Here is a 13,235-nt window from a genome sequence, read left to right on the forward strand (position 1 = left end):
CCAAAAGGGAGAATATTTAATCTCTCTGGTCCAGAGCGTCAGGCCATGAATGAGAACATAGCGGATAGCTTAAAAAAGGGGTTCATTAGACCATCTATTTCACCAGTTGGAGCTGGGTTCTTCTTTGTAGAGAAGAAAGATGGTGGTCTCAGACCCTGCATTGACTACCGAGAATTAAACGCAATCACTATAAAGAACCAGTACCCGCTTCCACTCATCCCTGATCTTTTTAATCAGCTAATGGGAGCCCGTTGGTTTACTAAACTTGACCTCCGGGGGGCATACAATCTAATCCGCATAAGAGACGGCGATGAGTGGAAGACAGCGTTTAATACACCTCATGGTCACTTTGAGTACCTGGTAATGCCGTTCGGACTCAGTAATGCTCCTGCAGTGTTTCAGCACTTTGTCAACGATATTTTCAGGGACATCTGTGGTGTGTATGTCGTTGTGTACTTGGATGACATTTTAATTTACTCTACCGACCCTGTGACACATGCTCAACACATCCGTTCGGTACTGCAGAGACTGCGAGAGAACTCCTTGTTTGCTAAATTGGAGAAATGTGTCTTTTTTGCTGAGGAGGTGCAATTTTTGGGGTACATGGTCTCAGGCAGAGGGTTCCACATGGATCCTGCCAAGATCCAACCTATTAAGGCTTGGGTGCAACCCAAATCGCTGAAAGCACTGCCGTAAGTTTATCAGGGGTTTCTCAGAGATTGCCAAGCCACTCACGGATCTAACCCGGAAAGGGGCGGACGTGACCAATTGGAATCCTGAGGCAATTCAAGCATTTTCTACGTTAAAGGAGTGCTTTGTGGCCAACCCAGTTTTAGTACAACCTGACTTAGACCGCCCATTTATTGTGGAGGTGAATGCCTCCGAAGTCGGAGTGGGAGCAGTGCTATCGCAAGGCACTGCAGCCCTCACTCAGCAGCGCCCATGTGCTTTTTTTTCCTGAAAGTTCTCTGCCACAGAGAAGAACTATGATATTGGTAATCGGGAATTACTAGCAATAAAATGGGCCTTCGAGGAATGGCGTCACTTTCTCGAAGGCGCCAAACACAAGGTCACCGTCATTACTGACCACAAAAACCTGACCTACCTGGAGTCAGCTAAAAGACTGAATTCCAGGTGGACCTTGTTCTTTTCAAGGTTTGATTTTTTTAATCACCTTTCGCCCTGGTACAAAAAATGTGAGGGCCGATGCCCTCTCTCGCAGCTTTTGCCCCACACAAACCGAAGACTGTGAACCCATTCCGATATTAGCCAATGGGATCGTCGTGTCGGGAGTTTCCTTAGACCTTCTGGAGGAGATCCGTAGGTCTCCAGAATGAGCTCCGGACACTACACCCCCCAAAAAATTGTTCGTTCCGAATACCTTTCGCCTTCAAGTTCTTAAGGAGTCACATGACTCTGTTCTGGCAGGCCATCCTGGACTCAATAATACCACCAGGTTGGTAACTAGGAACTTTTGGTGGCCGACGGTGGTCAAGGACTGTAAGAACTATGTTTCAGCATGTGAAGTCTGTGCCCGCGCCAAACCCCCCATAATCGCCCTGCTGGCTGGCTTCAGTCCTTGCCCACCCCTGAGAGTCTATGGACCCACATCTCCATGGACTTCATTACAGACCTGCCGCCCTCAGATGGGAAAACATGTATCTGGGTGGTGGTAGACAGGTTCAGCAAACAGTGCCATTTTATTCCCCTGTCTGGGTTACCTAACTCCGAAACCTTGAGCAAATTGTTCCTTGTGCACATTATACGTCTTCATGGTGTTCCGTCAAATATTGTGTCTGACAGAGGTACCCAGTTCATCTCGAAATTCTGGAGGGCGTTCTGTAAACGCATCGGTGTTGAGTTATCCTTCTCCTCGGCCTACCACCCCGAAAACAATGGGCAAACCGAACATACTAATCAAGCTCTGGAGCAATACCTCAATTGTTACGTGTCAGGACACCAGTCCGATTGGGTGGAACATCTGCCATTGGCTGAGTTTGCCTTAAATAATCGCTACCAGGACTCCATTAAAACTACCCCTTTTTTTTGTAACCTTGGATTGCATCCACGCTTTGGGTCATTCTCGGCTAGGATGTCTGAGCTCCCTGGGGTGGAGAAAAACATACATCGCTTGAAAACAATATGGTCTGAAGTAAATGCGAATTTGAAAGGGGCTCAGGTTAGACAGGCTTCAGCTGCAAACAAACGACGATCCAAGGGGCCACACTTGGGGGTTGGGGACAAGGTTTGGCTTCTACTAAAAACATCAAACTTAAAGTACCATCTGCCAAACTGGGTCCCAGATTTATCGGCCCATACGAAATTATAGAAGTGGTTAACCCGGTAGCCTTCCGTTTGAAACTTCCGCAGTCATTTAAATTACCTAACGTGTTCGACAAATCCCTTCTCAAACTGTATCGCTCACCAGTTCACCCTGTCCAGTCCCCTCCTCCTCCTGTTTCGGTCGGGGGTACCTTGGAGTATGAAGTCCAGGGTATCCTTGACTCCCACCTTCTGAGGGGCTCATTACAGTATCTGGTACACTGGAGGGGCTATGGCCCGGAGGAGAGATCCTGGGTTCCTGTGAGGAACGTCCATGCCAAGGCATTAATTAGGAAATTTCATCTCCTTCATCCTGATAAACCGGGTTTTGAGGGTCCGGAGGCCCCTCTTGGAGAAGGGGGTACTGTCACATCGCCATAAGACTCGGGGCCTGCTGTTCCGCCCTCAGCCACGAGGAGGCGATGGACGGTCACGCTGCCCGTGGGCTCGGGGGCTGCGGTCCGGGCCTCGACCAACAGGAGGCGCTGGACTGACACATCGCCGTCGAGCTCAGGGCCTGCTGTTCCCGCCTTGGCCATCGGGAGGCGCCGTGGTTCGCGCCCGAGGGATGGCAGCAATAGTGAAAGGGTTCCTGCGCAGGCGTCTAGTGGAGGCAGACTCCGCTCCGCTGTCTGTCATGAAGGGGTTTGTGCATCATCATCGGGTCAGGTCCTGGGGGCGGTTCTGATGACATCAGCAGTCTGGGAGCCTGTGAGGGATGACCTGATCCCTCAAATACTTTGGGACTGGTCTTGCAAGCCGCCAGATATATTCTTGGTTCCCCTACGTGTTACTTTGTGATTGCCTATCATTACTGAGAGTGTCTGTGTGTGCCTCCTCAAATATCTACGGAGATTTAGAATGTTTAAACTATACTATATATACCGGCTATCTGATGATACTGTACACTTTGTCTAATTTTTATATTCTTGTCTAATCCATACTGAGCCTGTGAGCGTCTCTGTGTGACTGATGAAACATATAGGGAGATTGACAATTATCCTTTGACTGAATAGAGCTGTAAGCTACTGATACAGTGCCATATATCTGATGTTATTTTGGGTCTATTTTCTGCAAAATTTTGAAGTTTGGTGTAAGAGGCCGCGGACGTGGGCATGGGGGGGCCAGCTGGTGCTGATGGTGGTGGTGCATCTGCTGGTAGTGGCAAAAGCACAATAGCAGCTAAGGCAGGAGGTGTTGAGCCTGCGTCATGGTCTGGCTCCAGAACGCCTGGAAGGCTACCTTTTCTCGGAGTAGGTTAACTGCTTTTAAAGCCGGATCATGAGGAACTGGTTTTGGCTTACATTGCCGAAACAGACTCCAGCAAATATGCCCTCCTCTTCTGAAGTTTCAAAAAATGCAAGCACTGAGTTGTCAAGTACTGGCTCCTAGTCAGGAAGAACCCCTTTCCTTGTGTCCTTCACCCCCACCAAAAGTGAATGATGCAGCAGGCCACACTTCACATTAGTCCATGTAGCTCTTTCTATCATACCATGCCTGGGTTATCAAGTCAAATCATGAATTCCCAAGTCCAAGATGAATCTGACATGGAGTGTGGGTGGCCAGCCAGGGCAGTGGGGTTAATCGGTACCGGGCCGGTGTCTCACAGGGATGTGTCCCAGTGGTGGAGACCTATTCCGTGGCCCTGGGCGTCCATGCAAAGGGGTGAATTACGTTTATAGGTGAATGATACGTGATGCCACCAGTGGTTTCTGATTAGATTGACCAGCGCTGCAGTTTCGCTTCTCTGGGACAGATGTTGTGGTGCAGCTAAGATGTAGAAGCCCTGCCCAGGTAGGGCCATAGTCAGAGGGCAGATGAAAGAGTTGGTAGATGGTGTGCAGTGTAGGATGTAGCAGAGCCGTGCGCCAGGTGCAGGAGAAAGATGACAGACACAATCGTGCAGTTCCTTTACCTGTACTTGGTAAGTGCCATCCAGGTCCCAGAGTACAGATGGAGAAGGAGTTGGTCAGCCTGGAAGCCAATTTGGAATTCTCTCTCTGCAGATAGGTAGTGTGGCCTCCGTTCTAGCGCTTCTCTGAGGTACTCGCAGTGCTGAGTTCAATGAAGTTCCCCCTGTTGACTCTCTTTTGGAACTTTATTGTATGGCAGGCAGCCATAGCCTTTTCCTTCTGGCTCCCACACGTCGATGCTGGGGCCTCCAAGCCTTAGTTGAGTACAGAGCATTTACAGCTGCTACTTCCTCCGGTTTCTGCTGCAGGAACGTCAGTGTCCCTACAAACTCGGAGACGGGAATCCGGACCATGTGCTCCAGCTAGGAGTGAGCCTTAGCTCTGCTCATCCTCCAGCTCCCCTTCTCACGTCCACACACTTCCCCTTCCCTGCACAGAGTGCCCTAACTTACCTCCTCCCGACCACAGAGAGCAGCTCCTCAGCAGTCAGGTTCAGAGGTCTCCCTGCTGGCGTGGAGTGGGAAATGTGTTGTGTGTTGGTTGTGGTAAAAAGGGACATTGGAAAAGGGAGTGTCCTGATTGTCCATCCTCAACCCGGTCGACGGGAAATGACTAGGTCTGGGTAGTCAGCGGGGAGACTACTCAGACCCTCAGGTACCCTTTTCCTCGTTTTCTAAGGTGTTGCTTCATGTGGAACTGTTAGTGGACGGTTGTTTTTTTCCCTCTACAGCTTTTGTGGACTGCGGATCATCCATCAATCTTATTGACTCCCAATTGGTCACACGCTGTAAGATAGGGACAGTTAGACTTAAGGTTCCGATCAAAGTGGTGGCCATTGACTCCTCCCCCTCACTAAACAGGGAATTCTCTTTATGTCTGACTTGTTTTCGCTCAAAGTGGGCACTACCCATGTGGAAAACTTAAGTTGTTTGGTTCTGGACAATCTACCTGCAGGATTCGTAGTGGGCATGCCCTGGTTACAACGCCATAACCCAGTCATTAACTGGAAAACGGGGGAGATTGTTCAGTGGAGGTTTAATGATTCGATGTTATGCGATAAGTCTGCACTATTGGTTGAACCTGTTAAATCTGTATCTGTGTCATCTGTCGAGCTGGAAGATATTCCGGAGTACCTGAAAGAATTCGAAGATGTCTTCTCTGAAAGCGAGGCCGAGACGTTGCCGCTACATAGCGTAACCCTTTGACTGCGCTATCGAGTTAGTCCCGGGGGCTAAATTGCCTAAAGCCTGTTTGTTTAATTTGTCTGGCCCTGAGTGCTTGGCCATGAAAGATTGCATTGCTGAGAGTCTTCGCAAAGGACACATACGTCCCTCAGTCTCACCTGTGGCGGCAGGGTTTTTTTTGTAAAGAAAAAAGATGGCGGTTTATGTCCCTGCCTCGATTTTCGTGAGCTCAACAAGATTACTGTACGAAATACATACCCCCTTCCGTTGATTCCCGATTTGTGTAACCAACTTTCAGGGGCAAAATGGTTCTCCAAACTGGATCTTCGGGGGGCATATAATTTGATAAGGGTCCGGGAGGGGGATGAATGGAAAACCGCGTTCCTCACGACCAAGGGACTGTTGGAAAATTTAGTCATGCCGTTTGGTCTTACCAATGCCCCAGCCATATTTCAAAATTTCATCAACGTGGTATTCTCGGATCTCATTGGTCGTTTTGTTGTCATTTACTTAGACGATATTCTGATATACTCTCCCGACAGTCAATCTCATCTGAATCATGTACAAACCGTTCTCCAAAAACTAAGGGAAAATCATCTGTATGCCAAATTGGAGAAATGTGTGTTTTTTATTCAAGAATTGTCTTTTTTGGGATTAATTGTGTCCTGTGAGGGTTTTCGCATGGACCCCAAGAAGCCCCCTGAAGAAGGTGTGTCCGAAACGCGCATCGGGGTGGGCCCGGGGACCCTCGTTTTGCCTGCACTGGCTGCTCTCAGGTAACATTACTAATGTGATGGCGCTTCTTTACATATAACTTTTGCCCCTAACTAGGTACAAGTTTGTAAGCATTTACAAGCATTATATGCCCACAGGAGATTTTGCTTATTTTTGCTATGTTTATCCTGAGGAAATAACGGTTTTATGTCTTGTATGACAACATTGGTATATTACTGGCAACATGGTGCCCAGGGTCCTAATCATGTGTTATCAATGATTAACTAGTACTTACATGTTTTTTAGTCATTTGTTTTTTAGTCATTTGTTTTCTTGCATTTCCACTAAATAAAATATATTTTTTCACCATGCCCTTTGGTTGCCTTTTTGGATTCCTCCACCCCCCTCTCTCATACCATCCTGAGAGCAATGGTCAGACGGAGCGCACTAACCAGTCCCTGGAACATATCCTCAGTAGAGATGAGCGACTTTGCCTTTTTTCGGGTCGAGTCGGGTTTCATGAAACCCGACTTTCTCAAAAGTCGGGTCGAACGAAATCGGCCGATTATCGTGAAAAGTCCAAGGCCGACTGAAACACGAAACCCAATGCAAGTCAATGGGGAAGCAAAGTTGGCAGGGAGTGGAGTACATTAAACACACATACAGTGCCCATTTGAAAGGCAAAAACATCAATTTTTATTACTGAAGCTTGTCAACCTTAATTTCCTTCATAATAATAGTTACGCACTGAAAACTGGGTGTTATTTGGCTAAAGTTGTGGGGGGGTAGGGCTGGCTCCAGGTTTTCATGTGCCCTGGGTCAAAGAGCGCCCCTTTAACACATACCACAACTCATGATGCTCCGATACGGCAGAGAAATAGCGGTATATTATAGTGAAAAATACTTCACTTTTTACATCTCATGACTGATATCCATTTTAAATTCTCCAATAGCTCCAAAAATGGACAGTATATAACTCCATACAGTATTATGGGCACCGCATAGTGCACTATAAAGAGTAATGAGGCCCATATATTTCTCCATACAGAATCATTGGTCCCATATAATGTTTGAAACAGTATACGATGAGCTCCACATAATGCTACAGTATATGTTGGTCCCCATGGAAGAAGCTCCACTGTCTTATGGGCCCAAATAATGCTCCATACTGTATATAATGGGCAAAATATTCAGGATTGAGAGTCCTCAGTAGTTGATACCTTTTAATGGCTAACTGAAAAGATGGTAACACATTGCAAGCTTTCGAGACTACTCAGGTCTCTTCATCAGGCGTCTTTGGAATGCTCCAGTGTATGGTGGGCCCCATATATCATTCTCCAGAGTATAGTGCTCCCCAAAAATTGCTGTCCCAAATTTTGAAAACAATTAAATAAGTCTCCTCGCTAGGGAATTGCTGTACTAGTCTGGAATCCTCGTCGTCCCCATCTTCCATCTCACTGCACTTGGCTGTTTAGGCAGAGGGCGTACAAACGTGATGTCATTGCGCTCTCTGATCAGAATATAACCAGGAGGTTACCGTGCACTCAAGTCCAATAGCGAGGTGCAGGTGTAACAGACCTGTAGGTCCTATTACCAATGATAATATAATTCACCGCACACTCAGAGGGGTTTTTTTATGCAAATAAGTGCTTATTTTTATTATATACAAAACATGTGGGAGCCAAACAAGTATATATAGCACGAAGTAGAAGCGATATAATTTAGTACGACGTTTCGGCTCAATCCGAGCCTTTATCACTTTTATCGCTGTAAATAAAGAGAGATACATCAGAAAATGAGAAAATAAACACAAGAGAATTACAACACCATACAGAAAAACAAAAATAATCCCAATAAACAACAATAGTAAAACAATATATACAGAGCATATACAAATATACAATATGATACATGTAGAACATTCAAGCAAAGAAGGTTCAGTGAACCAACTCCATCTTAGGTACAATAGGAGAAAAGGTGATTACCTGAATTGAAATTCGGATCTTTGAATAAGGAAGAACAGAACTCCCAAGAGAATAGCCCAAGAAAGATGGCTGAAAGGAATTGTCAAAATCGTAGTTAGTAGATTCATATGTGTAGACACCATGATGTCTCTATAAGGTCATAAAGCAGGCCATCTACACAAGGGGAATATAATGTTTTGCTGTTATATAAAGGTGGATGTGTTCCTTATGACAGATAATATATTGTTCAGGATGTCCGTAAAACCGCAATATACTGTGCAGGGAGCAGGCATAGTTGTATGTAGTTTTTAAATGGTATATATATGCTATACGATATGACTGTTGGTTACATAGGCGTCCCTAGATAGTGCCATATATCGCAGTATACTTTGCATGAAAGGGTTGCTGTATCTAAATAGTATACAGTATATGTGCTGGTGTGCACACTCTCAGATGATAGTCAGTTAAAAAAGCGTCCCTGAATAGTGCCACTTAAAGATGGCCATGTGTACAGTACCTGGTGCAGTGGTGCTAGATAGCGGCGCTCCCACGCCTAGCTGCAGTGGCGTCATGCTAATACAATCAGGGTGAAGTGGTATTTAAATAGGGACCGGGTGGTAGCGTCAGACCGGAAGAGAACCTCTGAACCGGAAGTGACGTCGCGCTGTCCCAATAGGAGCACTGCGCATGTCTAAGGACTATACTATTAAGCTGTACACATACAGCGGTTGCCCTGGTGATAGGGAAGATAGCGATTTTTTTCATCCTATCAGAAGGAAAGCGGTATAATGTTGTCATTATGTATGGATTACACAGGATACAGACTAGGTAAATGTACTATTGATCAAGAACAGATAATTAGTAAAAATTGCATAATTATGGTTAGGACATCTAGACAAATAGTGAATCCTAAAAAAGGAAACCGTAGAAAAATAAGTAAAAAGAGGGAAGAAAATAAAAATAGTAAAAAATAAATAAAAAATAAAAAGTAAAAATAAAATAAAAAGAGGTAGATGGAAAATAATGAAAAATCAGCAAAACATTGTTAACTCATGTAAAGTACCTTATGTATGGACATGTAGACATAAGTGTATCAATATATATATATATATATATACAAAAAAATATATATATATACATATATACACACACACACACGGGGCAAATATCTCAATCTAAGACAGAGTCCAGTGGGCGGAGCAAACTCACCTAGGGTTAAAGTGTACTAACGAGTCTGCAAAAATAACAGAAAAAGGTTGTTAGTCATTATATAAGCCAGTCTATTTCTCTATTCAGCCCTCTAGGGGTCAGAGTGTCAAGCTTATGTATCCAGTATGTTTCCCTCTCTCTTAATAATTTGATATGGTCACCACCCCTCCTCGGACGGGGTACATGCTCAATTACCTGGTATTTCAACTGTGCAACTGAGTGTCGGTATTTAGTAAAGTGCTCAGGCAGAGGTAACCAGTTTTTTTGACATCTAATCGTTGACTTATGGCTGGCAATACGGTCTTTGACGTGTTGGGTTGTTTCCCCTACATAGAGGAGGCCACATGGGCATTTCACCAAATAAACCACGAAGTTTGAATCGCACGTATAATAGCCACGTATCGGAAAAGACTTGCCTGTCCTAGGGTGAGTGATATTGTCTGACCTGATCACATTCGAACAGGCTGCACAGTTGAGGCAGGGAAATGTGCCACAACGGCGAGGGGCAAGTAGCCTCTGGGTAGTAGTAGAAACTTTACTGCCTATGTCAGCCCTTACCACCTTGTCACGGACATTGGTGGGACGTTTAGTACAGATCAATACAGGGGCCTCAAAAGAACCGATGTCCGGGTAAGCTTTATAAAGGAGAGGCCAGTGTTTCTTAATAATAGAGTATACTTTAGGCATCAGCGGATGAAAAGTGTGAACAAAAGGGATCCTTTCTCTAGGATATCTTGTAGGTGGAGGGGAAGGGGGTGTTAGTACCCATTGTTTTTCGATCTCCAGCAGTTTGGATGGATACCGTCTGTCCCTAAATTTCCTAGCCATTGTGTCGAGTCTCTTATTGCGGACGTCCTGATCCGATACAATACGTGCTACCCTGTTGAACTGTGAACGTGGTAGACTGTTCTTAGTGGCTCTTGGGTGACAACTCGAGTAATGTAAAAGACTGTTACTATCGGTAGGTTTACAATAAAGGTCCGTTGAGAGAGTACCCTCACTATCCTGTAAAACTCTCGTGTCCAAAAAAGGAACTGATTCCATACTGGAATGTAGCGTGAATTGTAGTTCTGGATAAATGGAGTTGAGATACAGATGGAAATCCTGTAAGGATGATGTCGTACCTGTCCAGACAAAGAAGATATCATCGATATAGCGATGATATTCTATAGCATATTGTGAAAAAAGATTATTGCAGAAAACATGATTAATCTCGAACAGGTTCATGTAGGCATTAGCGTAAGCCAGCGCTATGTTCGCGCCCATTGCAGTCCCGCACCTCTGTACATAGTAGGTGTCCTCATATAGAAAGTAGTTTTCATGCAATACTAGTTTAAGTAGGTCTATACAGAATTCCATGGAGTCTGTGGATAGGTCTGAAGAATTAAGTAAGAATCTTGCGGCTTCTATTCCTTTATCGTGGGTGATCGATGTGTATAGGCTATTGACATCTAGGGTGGTAAGGATACTGCCTGGTGGTACATTACCCAATTTTTGAATGACTTCCAAGAAATGCCCTGTGTCCAAGAGGAAAGACCTTGTCTGTTTGACTAGAGGTGCCTGTTCGAATGTGATCAGGTCAGACAATATCACTCACCCTAGGACAGGCAAGTCTTTTCCGATACGTGGCTATTATACGTGCGATTCAAACTTCGTGGTTTATTTGGTGAAATGTCCATGTGGCCTCCTCTATGTAGGGGAAACAACCCAACACGTCAAAGACCGTATTGCCAGCCATAAGTCAACGATTAGATGTCAAAAAAACTGGTTACCTCTGCCTGAGCACTTTACTAAATACCGACACTCAGTTGCACAGTTGAAATACCAGGTAATTGAGCATGTACCCCGTCCGAGGAGGGGTGGTGACCATATCAAATTATTAAGAGAGAGGGAAACATACTGGATACATAAGCTTGACACTCTGACCCCTAGAGGGCTGAATAGAGAAATAGACTGGCTTATATAATGACTAACAACCTTTTTCTGTTATTTTTGCAGACTCGTTAGTACACTTTAACCCTAGGTGAGTTTGCTCCGCCCACTGGACACTGTCTTAGATTAAGATATTTGCCCCGTGTGTGTGTGTGTATATATGTATATATATATATTTTTTTGTATATATATATATATTGATACACTTATGTCTACATGTCCATACATAAGGTACTTTACATGAGTTAACAATGTTTTGCTGATTTTTCATTATTTTCCATCTACCTCTTTTTATTTTATTTTTACTTTTTATTTTTTATTTATTTTTTACTATTTTTATTTTCTTCCCTCTTTTTACTTATTTTTCTACGGTTTCCTTTTTTAGGATTCACTATTTGTCTAGATGTCCTAACCATAATTATGCAATTTTTACTAATTATCTGTTCTTGATCAATAGTACATTTACCTAGTCTGTATCCTGTGTAATCCATACATAATGACAACATTATACCGCTTTCCTTCTGATAGGATGAAAAAATCGCTATTTTCCCTATCACCAGGGCAACCGCTGTATGTGTACAGCTTAATAGTATAGTCCTTAGACATGCGCAGTGCTCCTATTGGGACAGCGCAACGTCACTTCCGGTTCAGAGGTTCACTTCCGGTCTGACGCTACCACCCGGTCCCTATTTAAATACCACTTCACCCTGATTGTATTAGCATGACGCCACTGCAGCTAGGCGTGGGAGCGCCGCTATCTAGCACCACTGCACCAGGTACTGTACACATGGCCATCTTTAAGTGGCACTATTCAGGGACGCTTTTTTAACTGACTATCATCTGAGAGTGTGCACACCAGCACATATATACTATTTAGATACAGCAACCCTTTCATGCAAAGTATACTGCGATATATGGCACTATCTAGGGACGCCTATGTAACCAACAGTCATATCGTATAGCATATATATACCATTTAAAAACTACATACAACTATGCCTGCTCCCTGCACAGTATATTGCGGTTTTACGGACATCCTGAACAATATATTATCTGTCATAAGGAACACATCCACCTTTATATAACAGCAAAACATTATATTCCCCTTGTGTAGATGGCCTGCTTTATGACCTTATAGAGACATCATGGTGTCTACACATATGAATCTACTAACTACGATTTTGACAATTCCTTTCAGCCATCTTTCTTGGGCTATTCTCTTGGGAGTTCTGTTCTTCCTTATTCAAAGATCCGAATTTCAATTCAGGTAATCACCTTTTCTCCTATTGTACCTAAGATGGAGTTGGTTCACTGAACCTTCTTTGCTTGAATGTTCTACATGTATCATATTGTATATTTGTATATGCTCTGTATATATTGTTTTACTATTGTTGTTTATTGGGATTATTTTTGCTTTTCTGTATGGTGTTGTAATTCTCTTGTGTTTATTTTCTCATTTTCTGATGTATCTCTCTTTATTTACAGCGATAAAAGTGATAAAGGCTCGGATTGAGCCGAAACGTCGTACTAAATTATATCGCTTCTACTTCGTGCTATATATACTTGTTTGGCTCCCACATGTTTTGTATATAATAAAAATAAGCACTTATTTGCATAAAAAAACCCCTCTGAGTGTGCGGTGAATTATATTATCATTGGTAATAGGACCTACAGGTCTGTTACACCTGCACCTCGCTATTGGACTTGAGTGCACGGTAACCTCCTGGTTATATTCTGATCAGAGAGCGCAATGACATCACGTTTGTACGCCCTCTGCCTAAACAGCCAAGTGCAGTGAGATGGAAGATGGGGACGACGAGGATTCCAGACTAGTACAGCAATTCCCTAGCGAGGAGACTTATTTAATTGTTTTCAAAATTTGGGACAGCAATTTTTGGGGAGCACTATACTCTGGAGAATGATATATGGGGCCCACCATACACTGGAGCATTCCAAAGACGCCTGATGAAGAGACCTGAGTAGTCTCGAAAGCTTGC

At 44.1% G+C, this 13,235-nt stretch overlaps 2 long non-coding RNA genes across 2 annotated transcripts; one reads left to right on the forward strand and one right to left on the reverse strand.

Annotated features, from left to right (window-relative positions):
* Positions 1-7,751: 7,751 nt before the first annotated feature.
* On the reverse strand, positions 7,752-9,430 carry LOC141087472 (uncharacterized). Its single transcript, XR_012231662.1, has 3 exons — positions 9,307-9,430; positions 8,119-8,187; positions 7,752-7,900 (listed from the first exon to the last, which is right to left on the reverse strand). It is a non-coding gene; the product is annotated as an uncharacterized lncRNA (long non-coding RNA).
* A 1,775-nt stretch (positions 9,431-11,205) lies between these two features.
* LOC141087473 (uncharacterized) lies at positions 11,206-12,872 on the forward strand. Its single transcript, XR_012231663.1, has 3 exons — positions 11,206-11,329; positions 12,437-12,505; positions 12,724-12,872. It is a non-coding gene; the product is annotated as an uncharacterized lncRNA (long non-coding RNA).
* The last annotated feature ends 363 nt before the right edge of the window (positions 12,873-13,235 follow it).

The sequence above is a fragment of the Dendrobates tinctorius genome, unplaced genomic scaffold (assembly GCF_039654945.1).
Source record: "Dendrobates tinctorius isolate UK_male_01 unplaced genomic scaffold, ASM3965494v1 ptg000033l, whole genome shotgun sequence".
Lineage (NCBI taxonomy): Eukaryota > Metazoa > Chordata > Amphibia > Anura > Dendrobatidae > Dendrobates > Dendrobates tinctorius.